A 25,579-nucleotide genomic window follows, 5' to 3' on the forward strand; every position below is an offset into this window, starting at 1 on the left:
ACACGTTGTTTTGTTGAAGCAGCTGAGCGAGGACCAAGTCTGTGGGCTCTTTGAACACTGAGGGTAGTAGACGGTAACATGTCTAAGAGTTTTGGAAGGAAGGATGTAAGGAAAGACACCGGATCGTCTCCCTCCAAAGATTCCAGCAGACCATAAATACAAAGGTTGTTCCTCCTATTTCGATTTTCCAAATCCTCTGTATGTTGCTGGAGAGAGAGAACAGTTTTTTCTAAGGAAGAGATACGCTGCAAATTGGATTGGATATCAGGAACTTGTTGTTCAACTAGAGTAATTCGGGCATCCATGGTTGACCATTTCTCTTTCAATAGTTGCATGTCCTTACTTGTTTCTTCAATAAATGGACGCAACGCGCGTATCTCTTCCAGAATCAGATCCGTGGAAGAGGATGTTGATGATTTGTCAGGAGAGGAAGGGTCTTGCTTAAGGCGTTTGGAAGAGGTTGCAGGAGGTGAGGTTTTATTTGAGACAGTCTGTGTTACTGAAGAAAGATGGGGTGCCGAACCGGCCATTATTGATGCTGGGTCCGGGACACACAGTTGAGCAGAAGATGACGGTGAAGGAGACTTGGAAGGAACAAAAAGAAACTGTGGTTTACGAAGTCTGACCATGTGAACAGAGTGGAAATGAAGATCCTGAAGGCTGCGTGGAGTAGGCAGTGAAATGCGTTTACCTGAAGAGAGTGCAGCAGGGTAGAGGTATACATGAGCGAGAAGCCAAACAATATAACACATGAACTGCCACACTCTTAAGAAGCTTCCAGCATGAAAAGCGAGAAGTGGGTGAACAAAGAAGCCAAAAGAAGGTATCCAGAAGTATGAAGACTTAAATGGCATTAAACATGTCAGCAGGAAGGCTCAGTCAAACACACCACTAAGTGAAATAGGCAAGGCATCCAAATATTTGCTTCAGGATAAGGTCAGGTTGGTAGAGAAAGTCATTTGTTGTGGTATATAGGGCAGATAGATGCTGTAGCGCACTCTTGAAGAAACAAATATTATTCCAATCGAAGATGGTAGACCGCTGATATTATTATGGCACAAAATGAGAAATATACAGCATAAAGAGGCTCACCAGCATATGGAGCAGTTCAAAGGCAACAGGAGGAGGCCACAGAAAACCTTGCATAGAGAAGGGCATAAAATGGCGATGGTCCGCTCTGTAGACATAAATGTGGTGAGGCAGAGAGCTTGCACCGGTAATACCTCATGAGGTGTGACGACAGACACATGAGAAAAGTCCCTGTCTTCATGAAAGTCTCTGAGTATTCTCATGCAAACCAGGGCAGACAACGATATGAGGCATCACAGGGATTTGCTATTGAAAACTCAATACATGGAGGCAGACTGTTGAAAGAAGCCTAAAAGGCAAGAAAACGCTGCACAGAGGGGCATACCAGCACTGGAGGAAGTCCCAGACATCGACTATCCGAGTGCACGGTAGCAGGCAGCGCAGCTGAGAAGAATGCGCAAAATGGCAGAGTGCCGTTTCTGAGGAGTAACGGGTTGGGCTTTTAACATAGCGCAACGCGCTCACCGGCACTCGAAACGGGTCTCAGAAGGAGCAGCAAGCATTCCGATTCTGTATTCCGTCGTCCTACATCGACGAGGAAGGCAGAGTTATGCAGAGATCCAACGAAGGACGTTCCGGCGAAGCAGAGGTCCCGTTCTAGGCAGCCATCTCGTCCAGCGCTGAAGCCACGCCCCCTTCTCTCCAGTTCTTGACTGGAATCTTTATTTGTTTCTGCGTTAGAGGCTTTATTTTCCTGACAACTGCTGCCAAAGCTTCCCCTCTAGAAGAAGCTTAGTACTAGGGAGTGTCCCTTCAAGGGTACCATATCGTATGATTCGCCTACTATAATCCTTAAATAACCTGTCTTTATATTTGCTATTCTGATTGACTAACTGGCTTTTCTCAATGAAATTCCATTTTAATTGAGAAAAAAATAAAAATCATAAAAAATAGCATTTCAGCTAGCACACAAACGTTTGCCATATGACCAAAAGATAAAAACCTTATGCGATAATCAGTCTTCCCAGTCATCAGTAAAGAGCCCCTCTCCGAGCTGATGGCCAAAATCAAGACTGGCTCCCCGAATGATACATGTCCCTCTCACATCCAAAAAACAATTTATTCATGCTTTCCAGTAATAGCCACCCGTTTGCTTAACATATCCTTCACCCAGGGCAAAGTCCCTCATTTCTTTAACGAGGCCTTAGTAGTGACCCTTTAAAAAAAAACATGGAGACGACTCTGCAACAATAAAGAGCTATAGACTAATTTCTTTCTTTATATTTAGCTGAAATATTAGAGACATATGTAGCCCAACATCTTTGTTCCTTCCTGGAAGAATCAGGTTCCTTGACTCCCATCAAGCCGGCTTCTGTCCTTCACATTCAACTGAGTCAGTCATCCTTGCTGTATTGGATGACATGAGGAAGGAGGCGAATCACAGGATCATTCAGGCATTGGTCCTTCTTGACCTTTCAGCCACTTTTGGCCCAGTCAATTGTATTCTATAGATCGACCGACTCAGCTCTGCTGGGCTACGTGACACTGCCCTTGAGTGGATGGCCTCCTTTTTTAAAGCTCGATCTCAATCACTCTCTCTCCCTCCATATCACTCTGCTAAAGTTCCTTTGGATTGTGGGGTACCAAAGAGATCCTCTTGGTCCCCTTCCTTGTTCAATCTTTACATACACCCCAACACTCTCTCTTCAGGAGCAAAATGTGAAAAACTATAATTATGCTGATGATATGCATCTGTTTTTCACCATCGACAACACTACGGAGTCCAAAGCTTTCATCCAATACACAATGCTATATATTTGGGACTGGATGAACTGTCACCAGCTCAATCTTAATTCAGACAAAACCAAAGTAGTGGTCATTAACAACAAACTGACCTATTGGAATCCCTCTTTCAGGCCCCCTGAATTGGACATCCCACCTTTGCCCAAGAATGCGGTGAAAATGCCTTTGAATTCTCATTGATGTGGATTTATCCCTCAAGCCACAAACCACAGATTGGAGATGTGTTATCCTCCTGTTTCCCATCTCAAGAAAATAAGAGAAATTAGGAGATACTTCACAGAGGAAGCAGTCATCCACATCCTTATTATCATGGTGATCTCTCAGATCAACCATGCCAATGCACTTTACTGGGACTTCCCACTGACCTCCACAAAAACCTGCAATTAGTCCAAAATCAGGCAGCTCGGCTGGTCGCCTGTCAGCCCTGATACTGCCACATTAAGTCTCGAATGAAAAAAATTCCTTGACTTCCAGTAGCTCAGAGAACCATTTTTAAAACAGCCTGCGCTGTTTTCAAGGCTCTCCATGGCAAAGTCCTGCTTTTGTGGTCTCCAGAATCCAGTGCTACACTCCCAATTGCTGCTTAAGATCACCCTAATTTTTGTGCCAAGATTAAAGTAGAAAAGACTCGGAGGGGCCAGTTTCCCATTTCTGGCTCCTCACACTTAGAATTCTTTCCTTTCTACATTAGATAATTGTCTACCTGTGTGAGCTTTATAGAACTCCTAAAAACCTGTCTATTCCAACATGCTTATGTTTAACTTAGATTTCAGTTGCTGCCTTTTGTTACCTTACTGCCATGAGACCTTATGGTGAATGTGTGCTGTATAAATTGCCTATAACATTACATAACATTGTATTAGTTTATGTTGTGACCAAATGATTAATGTAAAACTAATTAGACTGATTTGAGTTTGTAATTTGTTAAACTACTAATAAAAATGTATGATTTTTAAATCAACTACTCTGTGTTATTCTTGTGGGGCAAAATGTACTTCAAGCTGTTTGATATTCCATTGAATAGTTGATTTTAAGCCTCAATTAAACCAAAGATCCATCCCCTTGGGTAACATTGAGGCTTGGGTTTTGCTCCCAGTTTTGCATGGTGTTAACACCACCCTTGTCTGCTAAGTCAATAGTGTACTCTGACAGAAGTCGCTGCAGTCAGGCTTCAGCCATGGAACAGCCTTATAGTTGCAACAGATACTGATGATGATGTGTCTCTGGAATAATAATAATAATAATAATAATAATAATAATAATAATAATAATAATAATAATAATAATAATAATAATAAAGAAGTATCACTGAAAATTGGGGTACTGGCCTTTTTGGTGGCATGTGCTTCCTATTCATTTGTGTAGCAATGGTGGTAATTGAAACCAATAGCGTGTGTGGAGCCAATTTGAAATTGGATATCTGAGGAAACACAGATGGCTTCAACACAAATAATCAATAGCCATCTCTGTTTAGAACACACTGAACATCTTATTTTTGACAGTGCTCTTTAAAAAAAACTAACAACATAAAAGCAAGTCAGTTCTAATTACAACATTTGTAGATATTCCAAAGTTGGCCTCATTTGGTTAACATTGTAACTTTATAACAAAAGCAAACAAAAGTCTTCCGTAAATATATATAGTACCCACAAAACATAATAAAGTGCACTGTGTCCTGTTTTCAAAAGGATTCACACCCCTAGGGACCGGTGCTTTTAGCCTAGTACCAATCTCTTGGTAGAGCCAATAAACAATGTTCCAGATTTAGCATGAACTTCGTCAATAAAATTGATGGTTCAAGTTAGAAACAAAAGCAAACAAAAGTCTTCTGTTAATCTATATAGTACCCACAAAACATAATAAAGTGCACTCCTGTTTTGATAGGGATTCACACCCATAGGGACCAGTGCTTTAGCCTAGTACCAATCTCTTGGTAGAGCCAATAAACAATGTTCCAGATTTAGCATGAACTTCGTCAATAAAAATGATGGTTCAAGTTAGAAACAAAAGTCAGGTAAGGTTCGAGAGACAAAGATGTTTCCAAGATGACGTGGGTTTGTGCTGAGTGTTTCCTAACTTGTTTGATCCTCGTATGGACCGCGTATATATTTTAAAAAATTGCCTTTTTTGATCTAGTTCAGTACAGATTTCATTATACAGGATGGGGTGTCAAAGAGTTCAGGTAAGAATAAAGTGGTAGCAACAGACTTCACACAGCTTTTTACAGGAATCTTGGCACTCAAGCAATCCCTCAAGACGACTCTATTAGTTGTGTTTCGCTTTTACTCCAAATCCATAGACATTTTGAATGGGATCAAATTGTAAGTACATCAGAAATGTATCCCAGACCAAAATATTCATAAGTAATGTAAGCAGTGGCACTATGGGGTAATGATAATAGACATGTAAAATTATTCTCTATGGTTTGCGGTATAGAAGTGTGTACAAAACCCCTTTTGTTACTACCGTATGAGATGACTGGTAATCATTTCGCCAAATAGATCTTTATCAATGTAATCGTACTTGTAATTGGATTTATATAATGCTTATCACCCCTGACAAGGTGTTGAAGCGGTTCAGTGAGTAGCATGCTACTCTGGAACCAATGTTTAGTGGTTAATCCACTTATTATTGTTGAAAGAAAACAAGTGCATGCATTTACTCCAGTTACTTTGTGATAAATTAATACAAGGTAGGTGTAAACATTATTGGGGGCTATGTGGTTTCGGATTAATGGTTTGTAACACAGGTTGGCTGGAGATTAGATAATGTCAGATTACAGGGATAGGTTTTTACAGAGGAGAGGTTGTGATCTTTGAAATGAGGTATCAGCCAATTGCAGAATTACAATAAGGAGTAGTGAGGCAAGCAGACATGAGATTGAGAGGAAACTATTCTCAGAAATATAATGTATGCAGAGGATAGAAGGTAAGAAAATGGTCACTGAAGAAAGAAAGGAGATAAATCAAGTGAAAATAAGTCTTGGTCAATTTTTTGTATACATAGATTTAAGAGTGTAGGGTTAGAAGGCTTTCAGACTTATAAAGCAATTGGAGAATGTAAGCAGAAACAACATTGTACATAGTGCTGTATATTCAGTGCAGACAGCGTTAACATGTGGTTCTGAGGGTACACATCATTTAAACTTTAAAAGCCCTAGCCTGTTGTATCCCAAGCCTAGAACAACCTTTTTAAACATGGCTGAGAGTGTTTTACCAATGCGTAATTAGATGCTCAATTAGATTTACACCTTGCTTTGCCACTTAATCCCATTCAAGGCTATGTTGTGCATTTTTGATGTTTGTGTTATGGTATGTTATAAAAAAAATGTATACAGCGCATGTACACCAGTAGGTTTCATGGCGCTAACTCTAGAATTTGCTGAATCCAGTGGAGGGAATTATTCGTGGGCATGCACAAACAGCCATGTCTTAAGCATTATCCTAAAGCTCAGAAGATCAGTGCATGATTGAATCTCCAGAGGGAAGGAGTTCCACAATCTTGGGGCCAAGGAAGCAAACCTACATCCTCCCTGATGTTTTAGGTTAAAGGTAGGGGTAGTCAGTAACTGGAGATGTACTGAGTGTAGGTTGCAAGAGAGAGTGTACCTTGAAAAAAGGCTGTTAATGTATTTGGGGCTACGACTATGAAGAGACTTGAAAATCAGACATCCAGTCTTAAACGCAAAGCATTGAGAAATAGGGAGCCAGTTTAGCTTTCTTAAAAGAGGGGTGGCAGGTTGCCATCTGGTTTGCTGGTAAATCTGTCTTGCTGCTTGGTTCTGAACCATCTGAAGCTGCTTGATTAGGAAAAGTGTCATGCCCAAGTAGACTGAATTTGCTTAGTATGGTGTGAAGGCACCATAGCTATCAAAACCTGTACCAGAGCTGTGTGTGTGAGCAGTCGGGTGATCTTTCGCAACTGAAAGAAACAGGTTGAGATCACCGCACCGACTTGAGATCTTAATGGCAGGTCATTATTTATAGTGACCCCAAGGCTCTAGACAGAGGAAGAGGGTTCGGGGGGGGGGGGTCCAAGTTCAACAGGCCGGTAGTGTGGGCCCCAGAAGTTCTCACTGCTCCCTGTCAGAACTACATCAGTCTTTCCTGGGTTGAGTTTTAAATGATTATGGTCCATCCAGTGGCGAATGTGCAACATGGTGGCCTGAAATTCAAGAACTGGGTTAGGTGAGTTGTCGATGGTAAACATTAACAGTAAGTCATCGGCATAATTGATAGTGGTCACATTCCTTTCCTTCAGGGACAGAATCAGAGGTGAAAGGTAAAGATTAAACAGATGGGGGATAGTGAGGATCCCTATGGGACCCCACATGTTGTTTTAAGCTTGGGTGCTGTAAATGAGGCTATGCGGACCACTTGAGAGCGATCTTCGAGAAAAGAGCTGATCCAACTAAAGGCTGAGCCCTGGATGCCAGCCTGCCTTACACGGTCCTTCAAAATACCATGATCGACCGCGTCAAAGGCGGCCGAGAGATCTAATAGCACCAGGGCCTGTGGCATACGTCTATCAGCTTTATCTCGTAAGGTGTCCAAGACTGCCAATATCACCGTCTCTGTAGAGTGTGCGGGACATAATCCCACTTGGTGTGAGTCTAGATAGTTAGAGTGTTCCATGAAGTTGGACAAACACTTCGTCATGTGGGCCTCCAGTACCTTGGCCAGGCAAGAGAGCAGAGAGATTGGGCAATAGTTTGACAGAATTTGAGGATCTGCTCTAGGCTTTTTTAAGGGAGGAAGCACGATTGCTTCTTTGAACACTTTAGGGATGTGGCCCTGAGAGAGGGTAATGGCGGAGCTCAGAAGGGCGGAGAGGGTATCTTTTAGAACATGAGGTGGGCAGCAGTCCATGGGGGATCCAGATTTTACTCTGGACAACAAGTCCAGGAAAGTCTGGGTCCTAATGGCTAGGAAATGATCCAAGGGAAAGGGGTTCCACTGCATAGCGAGGGGTGTATCATTGGAGATGTGTATTGAAATGCTAGCTTTAATGTGCATGTGTATGTGACTACTGAGATATATGTATTGTATGTATAAGCAAAGCAGAGAGATTAAGACATCTGGGTTCCTATTTCCATCACAGGCCTGTTCCTGTGCACAAGTTGGGTGTGATGTTGTTTTCCCATACAGTGGAAGTACATTAGGATGCTGGAGGGAGGAGACCTAGACAATGAAGTGAGGACAAAGTTGATGAGGCTCCCATGGGAGTTTCAATAGGTACTTTCTGAAATAATGCCACTTGGTATATGGTGAAGGTGACAGGTCTGCTGTCTGTTGTTCAGAGTGAGAAGGGTATTTTAGATAAAACCACCTTTTTGTCTCTTTCCTGATCACTGTATATGTGGCTGTTCATAGCAAGGTGCATATAGTTCACATGTCTTTGTGACTCTGTCCAGGGTGATCCAGACTGGAGCCTACCGTCCTACGAAGAGCATCACCCCACACAAAGGCTGTGTTTACAGAACTGCAATGAGAGATACTTGGAAAGGAAACCACCCAAAACCGGTTCTCCTGCCTGCTTCTTTTTTTTCTGGTCCTATTAAAGTATTTATTTTCATTCAAACTCAAGAATACAGCTTTTTTTTCTACACTCTCTGTACTCCAGCAAGATTGTTGCATAATTCGCTTTACTTTTTTTTCTCTGACTGCAAAGTAAGAGGAGTTAGTGAACACCAACTCAGTCCTAAAAAATAAGCAGCATATTGACAGAAAACATAGCCTGACCTTTGACCTCTGTCTTTATAGCATAGCAAATGTGACAAGATAAATACAGAATTTAAAGGCGTTTTAATGTATTGCTTGGTCTTCCACAGCCTACCAAAAATTGGCTCTTGAACCCACAGGTTGGGAAACACTCCACTAAATTGTTTCTCCAAAGCTCTTGGCAGCACTAAGGGGCATATTTACAAGCCCCTATCACCACCACAAGGTCACTTTTTATGAGGTTGTGGTGGTGATAGGGATTTAGCCTTATTCACAAGGCAGCGTCACGCAACTGAATGTGGCATACCAATGCTTTGTGAATAAGGTCCCCTTTCACACTGCACTTTGCGTTAAAGGGGTGGGCAATGGGTGCTGTGGTGGGTGTTCCACCGCAACGCCCATTGATTTTGATGCTGCCCCATACAAGGGCAAATTAAGTATGGGGCAGCACAAAAATTAAGGCCAGAGAAAACCTGGTGTTAAACAGGCGCAACAAGAAGAAATGAAACTTTTCTTCTCGTTTTTGCTGTTTCTATGTGTCCTGCATTGTGCAGCATAAATAGAAACAGGAAAAGAACATTGATGGTTTATGTGCAAGAACGTGTCCCTTCCTGCCCATAAACAATCATTAAAAAAAGTTGGGTTTCAAATGCTATATGGGCTTTATTAAACAGCACACACAGAAGTTTCAAAATGCCATTTCAGATTGTTTATGTGTCAGGAAGGGACACCTTCCTGCGCATAAACAATCTTCCCATATAAAAACAGGCCTCCTTTCACTATGGTGCAAGTGCGTCTGCATTGGCGCTAGGCAGCAAAAATTAGCACCAGCGCTGGGGAAAACACAGGGCTGCACCCTATCGTTGTACATACGGTGCAGCTCTGCGTTTTGGAAGTGGGGTAGTGTGGCATTGAGCCAAGGTGGCTATTGCCGTGCTCTGCCAATTCCTAGTAAATATTCCCCTAAAAGTTCTGAAAGAGTGTGCCTGTCTAGTGCAAAAAAGGACTGCAAAAAGCAAGCCTTGAGGGAAAATCACAAAATGAGGGGCATATTATCAACAAATACCGATATTTATCGCTAAGTAGGGTTAGCGGCAATATTTTTATTGCCGCACATCACGGGATTTTATCGCTGAGATAACATGCTATTAGCAACATTTATCTCAAAAGCGATAAAATTCCCGGCGACAGCGGCAAAATCCGTGAATATTACTGAGAATACAGCGATATTCACGCATTATCGCTCACAGGGTCTTAGCCATTATATCCACCTCCCATTGGATATAATGGCTAAGAACTGGTCTGAGCAGGTGTTAGTTTTTGGCGATATTCGCGCTTAGCGTGAATATTTCCATTGCTACGCCTGTGTTGGTAATAGGCGATAGCGATGTTAGCGATTGCTTTCAGTCGCTAACAGGTTGGGTACGCCCACTTTGCATGTCATTAGCGATAAATATCGCTGACATGCAATGCGGGCCCCAAACCGCTCACTATCGCCTGCAAGTTGTTGCTAACTGCTGTTAGCGACAGCTTGCTAATAGGGCGAAAATTGCCTACCGCCCTCCTTGATAATATGCCCCTGAGTGTTGTAAACACAGGGGGTTGCGTCCTTTATTAGCAGTAAGTAGAGAGGACAATGGACATTGCTTAATTTGAGTCTGTGGTTTCCGACACTTTATTGTCAACATCGACTCTTTTATGGCAGCCTTCCACATGGTGGCGTGCTTTGTCTTATTTTTTGAACAGCACAACAGCTGTTGTTCAATAATTAAATATGTATTAAAATTACAAATACCTGCTACCCAAAACGATTAAAATGACTTGGGTGGCACGGATTAGTCATTTTATTGAACATTTAAAGTCTGATTTGTCAGACCTGTATGAGTGTGATCGGTAGTAGTGATAGTACTAAAACAAGGCGATGAATGGAATACACATCTCTGACTGGGGAGAGTGTTTGACATTGTTCAGCATTATGCCTATCAATTGTATCTTTTCTATTTGTAGAAGTAGTATTAGTACTGTCAGTGGCAGCGCTAGTGGGAGCCATGGGGGGTGCAAGCTGCAGTGGCCTCCTCACAAGAGACCTGGCACTTCTGTTTTTTCATACATTTAGCACTGTCGGTGGGTGAAATATGGCAACAAAGTAAGGCTACATTTAGGCAACAAGTGGAATACAGGTTGAAGGCGTGTTAGTAATGCATCTGTTTTCAAATGTTCTGACCTGTTGCATCTTTTGTGTAAATTCCCCCAGTAAGCGTGTAAGGTACAGCCACGCCTGTGCTCCCACTCGTGTGATATATGCAGGTGGCACTGTGTGCCTGTAAGGTACAGAGACCCCCAATGCCCCCTCAGCGTGAGTGCCTTTAAAATGCAATTGTGCCTTTGTGACTTTCACATATGGGACATGCAGATTATTGTTACAATCCCGGAGGGTGCACACAGTAAGGTGCGATCCTTGCCTGTAGTTCCAGGTTTCAGGTTTTTCAGGTTTAAAGTCTTTATTTCGATTAAAAGAAATCATAAAAGACAAGTAGTAACAAACATTTATTAATAATAAGTACATATTCATTAACCATAAAATAAGCATTAAACAATGTAACGACAGTACTGAAACAAGTTTTCATTGTAGGGAAAAAGGTTTACAAATAAATTCCAACCAGTAATTTGTAGGGAAAGAAAAAAGGGACAATGCGATTAAAAAATATAGATTAAATCAGAGGCAATCATTATCAGGAACAAATAGACAAACTTGCAGAAAGAATGCTCGAACCATCAGTACGTCAAAACAATCCAGGGTTGAACTATTGTTTTGCCCCGAGTATCCAGGCCCAGCCCAGGTATTTGGCCATGCTCACTGTGATAATTTCTAATGTATTAGTTTTTAATACATGAATGGCCTCTTCAGATTTTCTAATAGGCAGGCGCTGAAACAGTGGTTTTAGCCATTTGGCCCTTGGTGCCTGATATCTAGGACAGGCAAACAGAAAATGACCCACAGTTTCCTTGTGGCCTGGGCACCATTTGCAATGATCCGTGGTGCTTGATGGCCAATTTTTCGTAAAGGTGTTCAGTGGCAATGCTCCCACCCGGAACTGGTGGTAAAGTTTCCTGTCTAAGGATTTAGAAACTGTATCCCAATATTGTTCACGGGATGGGTCCAACTTAAAGGAAAGGAACCTACCCGTGAGATTAGTAGAGCTGGAGGCATTGACTCTATTCCGACGGAGCGTAGCCCAATACAGTTCTTTAAGTGCCAGTTTAGTTGGAAAGATACTGGTGGCGGGGGATGTCCAAAGCTGCTCTAAACCCATGTCCATCAGGATGGATATTACCATTTGGAACCAGGGGATTTTCCCCGATCCCCTGATTAACCTAACTTCTGCTACCCCATTTGCAAATAAGGTGAGGTCAGGGGAGGTCCATAGGCGCCTCCAGAAGGCAACCAGTCTAAATCTGGCCATCTCATTAATCGGAGGACATCCCAGATCCAAGCAAAGGGGAATGGAAGGGGACGACTGTGGCAGGCCTACCAAGTTTCAGAAAAATGTACACTGTATTTTAAACAGACCCGTAAGATCCATATGGCCCCACAGATCTGCACCATATAAAATCGCTGGGTTGATTTTTGCGTCATAGATTTTGAGTGCTGGGGTAACCCGCTTGGTGATAGATTTTCTTTGCTCACTAAGGAGGCAGCCAGTGAGTCGGGCGAGCTTGAGATGTTGAGCACCAACTTGGGCTTTCCATCTCAAGCGACTATCTAACGTGACCCCCAGGTAAATCATATTCTCCACTTGGTCCAATTTGACACCACCCATACTAACTGAACTCCGGACAGAGCAGTTCTTTGTTAACACCATAAATTTGGTTTTTCCCACGTTCACCTTGAGGTCGCTGATGGCACAGAACTCCTCAAAGCGGTCCAATGCCCGCTGTAATCCGCTACGTGTTCTGGAGAGGAGTAAAGTGTCATCAGCAAAGATGAGCATTGGGAAACGCTGTCCTGCCAGCATTGGGGCATCTGTCGGGGTCGATTCGAAGAATTTGACCACTTGGTCAATGAACAATAAAAAAAGGGTGGGTGCCAGTACGCACCCCTGACGGACACCTCGGGTGACTGGGAAGGGTTCCGTCACTTGGCCCTGTCCTCCCCATCTTTCCCTCGCAAAATTCTCCTCATGCAATTTGATTATCAAATCAAGCAATTCCACGGGCATTCCCAAACTCCTCAAGACTCCCCACAGTTTGTCCCTCGGGACTAGATCGAAGGCGGACTTCAGATCAATGAACGCTGCGAAGATGGTACCGCCGCCAAGCTGAACCACCTTCCAGTAGATCAGACAAAATCTGAACACCTTGCTCGATGGTGCTTGTTCCCGATCTGAAGCCCGCCTGCATTGGAGATAGTATGTCCTCCATTTCGATCCAGCCTTGGACCCTACCCAGAACCATGCGTGCAATGAGTTTTTGCATGGAGTCAATGAGACTAATCGGGCGGTAGTTACCTGGGTTTGACCTACTACCCTTTTTATGAATCGGTAAAATCTCCGCCCCCTTCCAAGATTTGGGTATTCTTGCACCTGCAGCTATGGAATTTGCCACCTTGGTAATATATGGCGTCCACAGAGCGGGGTTTGCTTTAAACAAGTCGGCGGGTATAAGATCCATGCCCGGCGCTTTCCCTCGCATGGTGAGATTTAGTGCCAGCTCGACCTCACTTTCTGTGAAAATGATGTTCTCGCTTTGAATAGAAGGATGGGATGCCATTCCCAGGGTACAGGAAAGCATGGGATTCACAGCACAGAACTGGGTTGAATAAAAAGTCACCCACTCAGTGGGGGACACATGGTTTGCGGGAGTGCGTGCGTCCGGATCCTTCCCCCACTTAACTATTTCCCAGAATTTAATGGGGTTATTGCATGTGGAAGCTTCCAGTAGGTCTGACCAGTACTTGTCCTCCCACTCCAGTTTGGCTTCCCACTGTATTTTCCTATAGGTTAATCTAGCCGCTTTCACTGTATCCATATTCCGAGACTTAACAGCTTTGATCAAGTCAGTGTGGGCTTCCCTACATTTTTTATTATACCATTTCTGGGGACGAATAGGTGCTTTAGTGGTTCTCTGCCGGCGAGGTTGCGAAAGCAGAGATTTTAAATCGTCAAAACAACGATTATGAAGGTTTATAATAAGGTTAGCCGTTTCGGGGTTATCCCCCAACTGGGCGTGGATCAGCATTTCATTATATATATTGTTAACCACGCTAATAACCTTATTCCTCAATGTTTCGTCCTCCTCAATTTTTGACCATTTTAACCTCTTCCTATCGTTTGTAAGATAAGTGTCCCCTGTCTGTGAGATACCGGGTTCCACTAGTCTCACAAGTCCTGGCAACCTTAGTTGCAAGGTCAAAGGGTTATGGTCACTTTCTGGACGGGAAGGTACCTCCATGTCCACCAACAGGGGCCAATCTCCTATTTTTAGCAGGATATAATCAATGCGGCTTCTTCTTAACCCATTATCAAATGTACAGTTGGCTTCCTGGTCTGATTTTGTTCGACCATTACAGGCCTGAAAACCTCTATTTAAACAGAAAGCCATCCAGTTCACCGCTGCCTCTGTTGCAGGTACCGGTTTGGCGAACAGCAGATCGGGTATACCCCATACTGCGTCCTCCGCAGAACCCCAACTGTCCCCTGGGTCAAGTAAAGGTTCGAAGCAGCAATGTAGGTCTCCAGCAAGAAGAATAACATTATTGCTATTGCTATCTAAGGCTGCCAAATTGGGGTCCAATACCTCCAACAAGGGTGGGGAGCGGCCACCCGGCAAACCTCGTGCATATATGTTAATCAGGATCAGGTCCCGATAACCAGTCTTGCTCAACTTGACAATAAGGAGGTCCGGGTTTTGTACACTTATTTCTGTAGTGTGATATCCCAAGGATTATTTCACCCAGATCAATAGGCCCCCTGAGGCTCGCCCTTTGGCATTTCTAATGGCGCTTCGAGTGGCGGCTTTGAAGAAATTTACATAACCCTGCCTAAATATTGGATCAACTGCCCAGGTTTCCTGGAGTAGGATGATATCGAATTTGTCCATAAACTCCAGCCAATCTTCAGAATGGATACGACCTTTAACCCCAGCAATATTCCAGGACACAAGGGCAAGTGTTTCTGATGTGGGTACCACAGTAGGGGCCACCACATCTAAAACTGCAGACTTGCCCTATCCAACCCTACCGTCCCACCCATTTTCAGTTCTCCCAACGATGTTCTGATTTTTCCCGGTCATCATGGGGACTCCCCCTGCCCTCAATGGTGATGTGACAATCCCTGTTAGTACTGGAACCCCCTTACACTCTTCTGCTATAATTGCGAGCTGTGGGGACTCCTGACCCTGCCTCTGCCTCTCTACCCCAAGGTCAGGATTTTCTACGGATTCAGGTAGATAAGAAGGTGTTTGAAGTCAATCAATGGCCTCGAGATCAGACAAGGGGCCAAAATGATTGAAAAGGGGTGGGAATTGCGGTAGTTGGGGTGTCCTTATCATAGGGTAACTCCTAATGGTGGGTCGTCCCTGTTTAGGGGCCTTCAAGGTATAAGCCTGTCTGTGTGGGTAAAAGTATGATAGGCCCAGGGTCTGGACATCCCCCTGCCTGGCAAACCTAGCTTCTCTACAAATTGTATCCACCACCCAGGGGTCCCTGAACGAAATTAAAATGCAGTCACCCTCCAGATCTTTGGTGCCGTGGCCCACCCAATCAACCCTTCTTACAAACAGAATTTCAGTTGGCGAGGAAGGAGGTAGGGGTCGGTTTTTATTCAGCCAGAAAATCACCTTGTTGCGCAGGTCACCATGAGTCTCCCTTTTGCCAGATTGTAGGGGGGCCACACCGGTCAATACCATTGTGTATGGTGTAGCCTCTATAGGGATGTCAACCCGGGGTGTTGTATACCTGGGGTGTTTTTCTACCATAGGTTTTAAGGTACTATGATGGTTAACTAGGGGCCCGTGGGAAGGATGCCTATGGGTGTCTGTGCTAGATTTTGCCAAAGAGAGTGGTTTGGTAGTATGGAGTCTAGCAGGGGTTGATCTATCCGGTTTATTCGTGGGCTTCGTCATATGGGTACGTTGAGACGGGGCCTCAGATACCTTGCTTGGGATGTTTTTAGAATCACCACCCCTCTTTGGTCTATCGGTTACTGGCCCTGGGGGTTTGTGATTGCTGGGATTACTAATAAGAGTATTTGGAATATTTGATGTTTTTGGGGCCAGATGTGAGGATTTGACCCCCCCTGGGTTTGTGCCAGGTATAGATAATAACAGGGCAGAATTCGTATTCACTACTGCCTCCAGTGAGTCTATTTTTAAAGTCATTAATCTAGTCCGCTCCAAGACTGGTAATAAGAGGTTTTTCATCAAAGCCTCGATCTTTGCCAACAAGGATTCGTCGCTGCTTTGGCACGTTGGGCATGGGTTCGAGGAACCTAGGGAGATGAGGGAGGGGCATAAGACATTAGACAATGTACTAGGACATTGTTTTTCGCTGGGGTGGCCAGGTGCCAATGTAGGGTTGCCAATAGTGTCTTTTAATTTAGGCATCTTACGTTCTCTCCCTCCCATGTGGCTCATGTCTTGCTTTCTCTTCCTCGATACCATGTCTATACCTAAAGAATCTATATAGGTTAGCTCATTAGAGACTGTCTTGGGTGAGTCAAGGGATGAGTCGGCAGATTCCGAGCTATATTCGGAATCTAGACTATCCTGAGTTTCAATTTCCCCAGTTGCCTCGTGATCATCCAAAAGGTGTTCAAGATGAGCTGGAGTGTGTACAGGAAGATCAACCCCCTCACTATCCATGTGGACTATGGCATCCGTAGTGTCTAAGTGTATACAATTAAAAGCTGCATGTGCGTGTGCATGTGACACGGGGCTAGGAATCGTGGCCAACCAACCCAGCGAAGAGCGTTTTCCGCTGACTAAGTCAATGGAGAGTCGTTTTTCCACCATTGCTATTTCTTTTTCCAGGATTTCCGTGGCACGTGTAATAAAAGCGTCCAATGGACCCGATACCACTCCTTTAGGTGTTTGAATTTGGACAGTGCGTGTTTTACCAGATCTTAAAACCATGGTATCTAATTAGCACCAGCTACAGTAATCAAGACTAGGCACGCTATTTACACAAAATGGGGTAATAACTTAGTAGCCCTCACAGTCAGTACAATGTTTCTTATGTCCGATCAATCTCTGGGTCACAAGACCGCCTACCTTACTTAAATCACAACTGTGCAGGGAATATGGGCCAGGGCCGTCCTCTGCCGTCCTCGAACGGCCTCAAACGGCCCGCTCTTAGCCCGGTCTTTGCTCCGGGCTGCGTCCCGCGCTGCGGGAGAAGTGACCCCAATTATAGGAAGGTAAGAGGGCGGTGGGCGGGCCGTCAGGGAGAGCGGACCGGAAGTTGTCACCGGTCTATCAGGGACTCCTGGGAATTGGAGTCCCTGGCACGCTCGCAGCCCTGCAGCCCTCCGCCGAGGTTGTGATAGTCTCTCCAAGGTCTCCCAGACTACTCCTCCTCACGATGGCCTGACGAAGCGGCACCCGCGGAGCGGGTGCGGCGAGATGTGGGAGAAGTGAGGGAAGTTTGTGCGGTCCACGCAGAGTCCTGCCAATGGTGAGCGCGACCCAGCTATGCGCTTCAGCAAAGTAAAAATAGTGTCCCAATGAGGGCTAGGCAGCAAAGGGTTTAAAAAGCCCTCCGGTGGGCGGGGGGCGGGCCGTCAGGGAGAGCGGACCGGAAGTTGTCACCGGTCTATCAGGGACTCCTGGGAATTGGAGTCCCTGGCACGCTCGCAGCCCTGCAGCCCTCCGCCGAGGTTGTGATAGTCTCTCCAAGGTCTCCCAGACTGCTCCTCCTCACGATGGCCTGACGAAGCGGCACCCGCGGAGCGGGTGCGGCGAGGTGTGGGAGAAGTGAGGGAAGTTCGTGCGGTCCACGCAGAGTCCTGCCAATGGTGAGCGCGACCCAGCTATGCGCTTCAGCAAAGTAAAAATAGTGTCCCAATGAGGGCTAGGCAGCAAAGGGTTTAAAAAGCCCTCCGGTGGGCGGGGGGCGGGCCGTCAGGGAGAGCGGACCGGAAGTTGTCACCGGTCTATCAGGGACTCCTGGGAATTGGAGTCCCTGGCACGCTCGCAGCCCTGCAGCCCTCCGCCGAGGTTGTGATAGTCTCTCCAAGGTCTCCCAGACTGCTCCTCCTCACGATGGCCTGACGAAGCGGCACCCGCGGAGCGGGTGCGGCGAGGTGTGGGAGAAGTGAGGGAAGTTTGTGCGGTCCACGCAGAGTCCTGCCAATGGTGAGCGCGACCCAGCTATGCGCTTCAGCAAAGTAAAAATAGTGTCCCAATGAGGGCTAGGCAGCAAAGGGTTTAAAAAGCCCTCCGGTGGGCGGGGGGCGGGCCGTCAGGGAGAGCGGACCGGAAGTTGTCACCGGTCTATCAGGGACTCCTGGGAATTGGAGTCCCTGGCACGCTCGCAGCCCTGCAGCCCTCCGCCGAGGTTGTGAAAGTCTCTCCAAGGTCTCCCAGACTGCTCCTCCTCACGATGGCCTGACGAAGCGGCACCCGCGGAGCGGGTGCGGCGAGGTGTGGGAGAAGTGAGGGAAGTTCGTGCGGTCCACGCAGAGTCCTGCCAATGGTGAGCGCGACCCAGCTATGCGCTTCAGCAAAGTAAAAATAGTGTTCCATATCAGTCATGCAGTTCACTCTGTCACTCCTGCACACGATTCAATGCGCAGCAGGTGTAGTGGCACCAGGCAGAGAGATGAGAAGGCCATTCGCACACTAGTGACAGTTCTGACTACCTTACTAGGGGTTGGAGGCTCTATTCCTAGTGTGTATCAAAGCTTTTACACCCGGGACCCTGTGTATGTTACTCCCTGCTGCCGCCAGGACACGGCCAGCTGCTGAGAGGACCGAATTAGATGCAGAAAGGCTCTTTCCTGAAAATCTGCCAGCGAGGAGCTCTCCGGGGTGCAGAGCAGCAGCAGAGTCCACCAGAACACGGCAGGGGGCAGCAAAGGCTCGCAGATCTGTCTCCTGTGGCAGCCGCCCAGATCCACCATAGTGGGGCTCCAAGTCCCAAGCTCACCTGGTGCCAGTGCTGCTGAGCAGCACAGAGAGGCAACACGCACCCCCGTGAAAGCCCAGTTGGCCTAAGAGCCAGGGGCCTTATTTATGAAGGCCTTGCGCCGCCGGTGCGTCACTTTTTCCCATTTTAAAAGTGGCGCATCGGCGGCGCAAGGCCTTCATAAATAAGGCCCCAGGACTGGCTGTGCCAACAAAATAACCTCCAGCCGAGCAGTGTCACCTGTGCGATCAGAGGCAGGCGGGCTACAGTCATATATGTGAGGAATTGATTTAGGGCCCCAGTCTAGAAGCAAAGTCAAATACAACAGAAACCAACCTAGTAAATTAGTGGTTTTTCGTATTTAAAAGCGGCACCCGTGATCCATGCTGATCAAATAACAGTGCAAATATGGAAATGACATGACCCTAGTGATCTCAGATCCTGCGACTTGACATCCTCTTGCTTTAGTAGATCTGGGGCCCATGGTCATACGAGGGACTTACAAACGTTAGTACAGAGGTCCAAAGAGTCCATAAAACTCATAAATGAATCTAATAGAAGTTTAAGCCTAAGAGCTCTTCTGGCGATGAAGAAAACGTTCGCAGAAAGTAATGGCTGCGTGAATGAAGGCCCAACCTTCGGCATATCATGACCATCTCTGAGCAGGGAAGTTTCCAATTGATTAATACAGTGTAAATAAATCAGTGACTTAATGAATTGGGATTGGTGCATTGGTGCCTAGGTACATTGTTACTTCTTGCTCAACATTGCTCTTACTGGTGAACAGGCATTACCAGGTATAACATTATCACGCATGAAATACCACGCATTGACATTAACAATGGTTGGTATTACATAGTTACAACGTTTATTACACATTTTTGTGGCTTTATATATATTCACTGAAAAAAAACCAGGCTAAAGTGATGTTACAGTTAGGTGGTGATGTTAGTTAAAACAACGTTTTAAACTATATAATACTGAACTTCCCCAGTTACTGTAACTCGTGCCTACACCATGCATAGTGATGTCATCAACAATGTCATTTTAGATATCATCACTGATGTTATCAATGAAGTAATAGAACATGTCATGAGAGATGTACTATTTGAGGTCATAAGCAGTGGATGGCGAAGGCGCAAGTTATAGTTGGTTACTTCAGGAAACTACCTACAACTGATGAATTTTTACCTCCCTTTATTTACCTCTAACTGCACCTAAACCAACTTTTACATTAAAGTTACGATATGCAGAAAAAATGAAGTAATTTGGCACTCTGGAGCCGAAGAGAAGGTACACATACATTGATCTATCTTCAGATTAGGTGTCACCCATTGCTAAAACATGTGCAAGACAAAGATTCTCTCTGAACTTCACAATGACAGCAAAAGATACCCAATGTTTGGGCGGAAGGTGCTTGTCCACGTCAAAATAGTTTGTTATTTCAAATGGGTTAAGAGGGGTCAACAAGAAACAGATTGGTTCTTCTTACCCCATTGTGAGCTCTTACAAATTCAAGACTGAAGATCAGTTGACCAACTCTCCAGACAGAAGCCAGTCGCCAGAAGCCATGCCCCATTTCCAAACCATGCCCCATTTCAACAGTACAGAACGTATATTACGTGATTTCTACTTTGGAAATATCAGCAAATGGTCGGCAAAGAATACTTCAGTCAAATTAACCTGACAGCATGGGGCAGTCCCTTAAAGCTACTTTGCCCTTTTTGAGCAGATACAGCTAACCTTGCCTCAATCTATACTTGCCTTGTCATCGTGAGATTGCTTCAACGAACATTTTAAATTGGAAGGTAATGTATTGTCAATGAATTATCAGCTCTTTTATATGAGAGCCTAGTGAGTCCCCACACAATTCTATCAAAAACTTGCTTTGCTGTACTGACCTCACTGGGCAAGAAGTGCTCACGGTTGCCCACTTCTCCCTCTGAGACCTTAACTTTTTCCTCGATCTCATATTATAAGAATGTGATTTGCCAAGCATTCTAATTAGTGTGTAAATTGATCACCCACCTTTAATTGATTATAATGCTATTAATGGTTCTCCTTTTGGGGCATAAAAGGTGCCCACCGTAAAGGATACTTTGACTGTTTCTGTCTTAGACATACTCTCTCTAATACAAACTTTGGTTCAGGGCAGCCTGGACGTCCTGACTATGGTTAGCCATAATCAAGCTAAACATACTGGTCCCAATTCCCAAAGGCCATTTTGGATTGCATAAATCAATACTCTAGAAGTACTACTTCAAAAGGTTAAAAAATGTAATTCACAAACCTATCTTGGAGATTTCCATCTTCCTCGCTCCTATTTTTTCAGTGCAGAGATCTATGCCACAGTGGTGCCACAGAGCCACAGAGCGCCACATACATAAGTATACAATTTAGTAGTAAATGTTGGAGGCTCAAGGAGGAGTGATGAGAAAATGCAGATTCATTATTACAAATCGAGTGGGGTATAGGGAAATTGAAGGAAAGGTTTAAACAAGGCAGACTTTGAAAGAAAGCACACGCCCACATAAGAGGAAGACCATTGCTTCAGCTCATTTTTACATTTTGCGGTGACCAAAACAACGTAAATGATAGTCTGACCTTGAGTCTGTTCCTGAATGTAGAGTAGTGTCTGTTTAACACCTGTCCATTTACTTTAGGAATCTCTCATACCAGAAATTTGGACACATACATCTTAGGAAAATGTGCCCACCTTTTTCAATAACAACCTCAAAGAGTCTCCCAAAAATATGTTATTGTGTTGTATTTATATTATAACACTTTGATATTCAATGTGCCTAATTGTTTTAAGATAATGGGCCTGATTTAGAATTTGGAAGGTGGAGTTCAGTAAATCAGGGTGGCGGAGGACAATACCTCTGCCACCTGATGCACTGCCATCTGCCAAATTTAGAGAGGTCAATCAACTCAGTTTTCATCACTGTAAATTGCAGTGAACCACCTTCACAGTGGTTCCCTTCAACAAACTAAAAATGTGGTGGACTGATGTTTTCAGTTTTTGCTCATGGTCCATCAAACCTTTTTTTTTAATCTTTCAAAAACACCCTGTCTGTTTATGAACAAAATAAAATATGGGGATCATTATTGTTGTGTTCCTGTCTCTCAGCACAAGGTTTTTTCCCAGTGGAGATAAACAGGAAAAAGTCAGTATACCACCATCCCTAAATAGGGTGAGCCATGTGCTGTGCTTCTCCGAAGGACCCTACTCCACCTGGCTCTCATTCGATGGAGCCAGTGTGAGCTAAGTCGACAAATACTTAAGTTCCCCATCTCTAAATGAGGCAGAAAGACAGAGGGTTTGGTGGACAGAGTACTTTATTGAGTTTGTGATGGAGTATCCTGTCCACAAACTATAAATTAGGCCCCATGAAAGCAGCACTCAAAAGTGAAAGGACAAGAAATGATGTAAGTATTAAAAATGCTGGTTCTCTTTTCCTTGCTTTAACCTGTGAAAAGAGGTAATCCGATTCATGAGAGGAATAATCAATATTATTTTGCAAATTGAGAAGAAATGAAGGCCCAGATATACATAGCCATTTAGCATTTCTTAACGGATTAATCACTATTCCGGCCTGTTGAGAAATGCTAAATGGTCTTTACAGATGTACAATGGGCTAATACTGTTCACAATTTGCGATTTCTACACAGTAGAAATTGCAAATTGAAACCGTGATTTAGGAATGTCAAATAGGGATCACCTATTTGTGATTTCTAAAGCTTATGTACAAAGCATTTCCTAAATGTGAGAGGGGCATTTAGGAAATACGGTTACCATCGACTTAGTGTCGATGGTAACCATGTGCAAAAGAAAGAAAATGCATTAAAAATGCCTTTTTGTACTGTGACATGAAGTGCACATATGCCCCTAGGGTATATGTGCACTGGGAAATTCGGGGTGCCTCCATGAGGGGCCTTAACCCAGAGGCACCCTTGGCTTTGCATTTCTTAAATTGCAATTTCCTATTGGGAAAACCCAATTTAGGAAATGCAAACCATTTCCTATTTCGTCTATAGGCGGGGATGCAATGTCATTTCCTATTTGCAATTCTTTAGTAGCGATTCTTCATCTGTAGGAATCGCTATTATTGAATTGCAGATTCTGTGGATTTCCTTTTGCTTTCTTAAAGAGGGATTCCTATGGAGTCGCTATTTAAGAACTGCAAATGGGAACCTTAGTACATCTGGCCCGAAGAGTTTAATACTAAAAGATGACCCCCATTCCATTTTGGGTGTTGATTTATGCAAAAAAAAAAACATGTGGCCCTTGCTCATTGGAATATGCAGTTTTGGAAGCAACCTGACTTTATTACCATTTAAACTTAGGTAAAAGTGCAGTTAGATCTGGGACTTATATCACCACCTGCCTATTTCTAAACGTCGTCCTTTTAGACTAGATTAAAGTACAGGGTGTATAGGTGATACATAAGACCTTAAAATCACCCCAAACATGAGAGCTTTGCAACTGCCTAGCTGCCTTGTTCATTGCTATGCCTTTGAGAGAACAGTAGCTCTATGCCCTTTCTTCAAATGGGTCACACCTGGGGATATCATTTCGGAGTCACTATATAAGTAAGTAGCCCTAGACAAAGGCTCCAATTACTGACTGATTTCCTTACCGGATACACCTTTGTCAAATCTATGCCAAGACCATCCTCAAGTGAATAATAGCTTGGTCTGTGCAATTTGATCTCATTCTCAGTGAAAAGGGAATATTTTGTGAGAATTATTCTACGGTTGTTACCCCTTTGGGCAGTGGCGGCTGGTGACATTTTAAAGTGGTGTGGCACAAATGCCTTTCTTGGATGTCATGAGGCGAGTGAGCCTAATTCTTACAGTTCTGGCGACCAAACAATGACCATGGAAACAGGAACAGTAACCCACTGAACTACCTTAACATAAACAATAAGAGTCAAATATTAACATTTCTGAAAGTAATAAGCTGTCAATATTTGTACTTTGTGGACGAAAAGTAAATGACCAGACTTGCTGTCATAGATCAACTAATAAGGGGAGCAAAAGAAAACCGATTCAAACCTGCAAGATGTTTTGTGTAACAAAAAAGAGATCCTCAGATAGAGAGACTTTAACTCCAGACGTCTGAAAGAGAGTTGAATATCATTGGGCAGCAGCCGCAGCACCAGCTCTTGGAAAAGCACAGAAACCTTCACTTTGAGAGTTTCATGAATTTATTGCGGAAATAAAAATAACTCGAAATTTCTGCAGTGTTTTGCCACGAGTGTTGTACAATAATTATTTAACTAAATGCACGCAGATCCCGCCTCATTCTTTTCTCTCACACATCACGTCTTACTTCTCTATTTTGCTGGTAAAAAAATAAATCAAACTCCTGGTTTTAAGAAGCTTAGCTAACAACTTGAGATGGTACCATCGTTACATAGTGATGCAGTTCATTTTACACAAGCTCATCCTGGGCTTTTTACTACATTAAGCGCGACCTCATACCGGAGATATCATCTTAATGATGCCATTTATAGAGTTATTCAGTTTACACATCCCATTTGTGAGGCTGTGCGCTCTTTTCATTATTGTGTTTGCTTTAATTTCCTACAAATGATGACTTGCGAGAGAGTGGGACAAGCGAGACTGGAGGACTGCTAAAGTTACCCCAGCACATGTTGCCTGATTACTCGAGTCACCTGATTGAAATAAAATATTCAAGACTAAGTAAGACACTGCATCAAGGCACGCTAAACTAAGGTTTTTCTCACTACATGAAAATGTCCGTCCCTCTTGGCCAATTGTCTGTGCCTCACACCTTTTCCTTATCCGCTCTGGTATGCTATATTTCAAAACACAAAAACCCTCCTGGCTGCCTATATGGTCAACACATCAGGCCTACTTCCCAGCCCATTTTCAAACCCGCTCTCCGAGTCCTCGGCCACCTCTCTCAGCTCTTCAACTGTTCACTGCAAGCCCACAATAAGTGCTCCATTTCCATTTTTCCCATCTCCTGCTCTCAGGAGGGTCTGTTGAGTTAAAACCACCCCACTTAACGTCCTGCCTGTTCCAACACGACCAACCCTTCCAGAGCTAGCAGTGTCTGTTGCCCGTTTCGTCCATTCGAACTATGAGAGAAGCCAGCATTTGCGGCCGGCATTACGGGCGGGTGGAAGGGGTGGAAATGGTGTCGTCGCGCCTCAGAGGGGATGGGGGGAGGTGGGAGGGGTTTAATGGAGAAAAAAAGATAAGAAATAAAGAAAACTTACTGTCCCGAGACTCCCGACTCCCGCCATCTTGCTTTTGCTTTCCTGGCTGCAGCGCTCGTCATCAGGAAGGCAGCCTCCCTCCCCTCCACCAATCACAACATTGCAATGGCAGCGTTGTGATTGGTGAGGCCACTGCCCCACCCAGGTCATTTTCTCCCTGTATGCTGCAGCATACATAGAGAACAGGGAGAGTGGGCGGTGTTGCTCGAGGGCAGGGGGGAGTGGCTTGCCCACCGTTGTTCATACTGACTGTTTTGGCGGCCTCAGTCTGCCCAAACAGTCAGTATGAACAACAGTGGGCAAGCCACTCCCCCCTGCCCTCGAGCAGAACCGCCCACCCCCAACCAAGAACTTTTGCTTTCTCACCATGCGAGAAGGCAGAAACAAATGGTAGTTATTACCATTTATGTTTCTGCCTTCTCGCATGGCGAGAAAGCAGGGGGGTGGCGCCAAAACGCCCCTATAGAGGAGCCTCCTTTTGCGCAGATATCCATCAAGACAGCAAGCCACATATATATATAATATCGTTATTTTGTGGACCTCCAAGCTGCTTTTGATTGGGTTAAGTTTCACATCGGTGAATTGCAAAATGGAATGTGATGCTAAGGGCAAATTTTCATCCCGTCTTCCTATAGAAAACAGATTAAGACAGG

At 44.5% G+C, this 25,579-nt stretch overlaps 1 long non-coding RNA gene across 1 annotated transcript in view; it reads right to left on the bottom strand.

Moving 5' to 3' along the window:
* LOC144781707 (uncharacterized) overlaps nt 1–24,950 on the bottom strand; it is a 210,476-nt gene extending 185,526 nt beyond the window's left edge. Inside the window, exon 1 of the long non-coding RNA XR_013601055.1 lies at nt 24,927–24,950. This is a non-coding gene — a long non-coding RNA (uncharacterized LOC144781707). The remainder of the gene's footprint in view (nt 1–24,926) is intronic.
* Nucleotides 24,951–25,579: the final 629 nt, after the last annotated feature.

The sequence above is a fragment of the Lissotriton helveticus genome, chromosome 9, assembly GCF_964261635.1.
Source record: "Lissotriton helveticus chromosome 9, aLisHel1.1, whole genome shotgun sequence".
NCBI classification, from domain to species: Eukaryota; Metazoa; Chordata; class Amphibia; order Caudata; family Salamandridae; genus Lissotriton; species Lissotriton helveticus.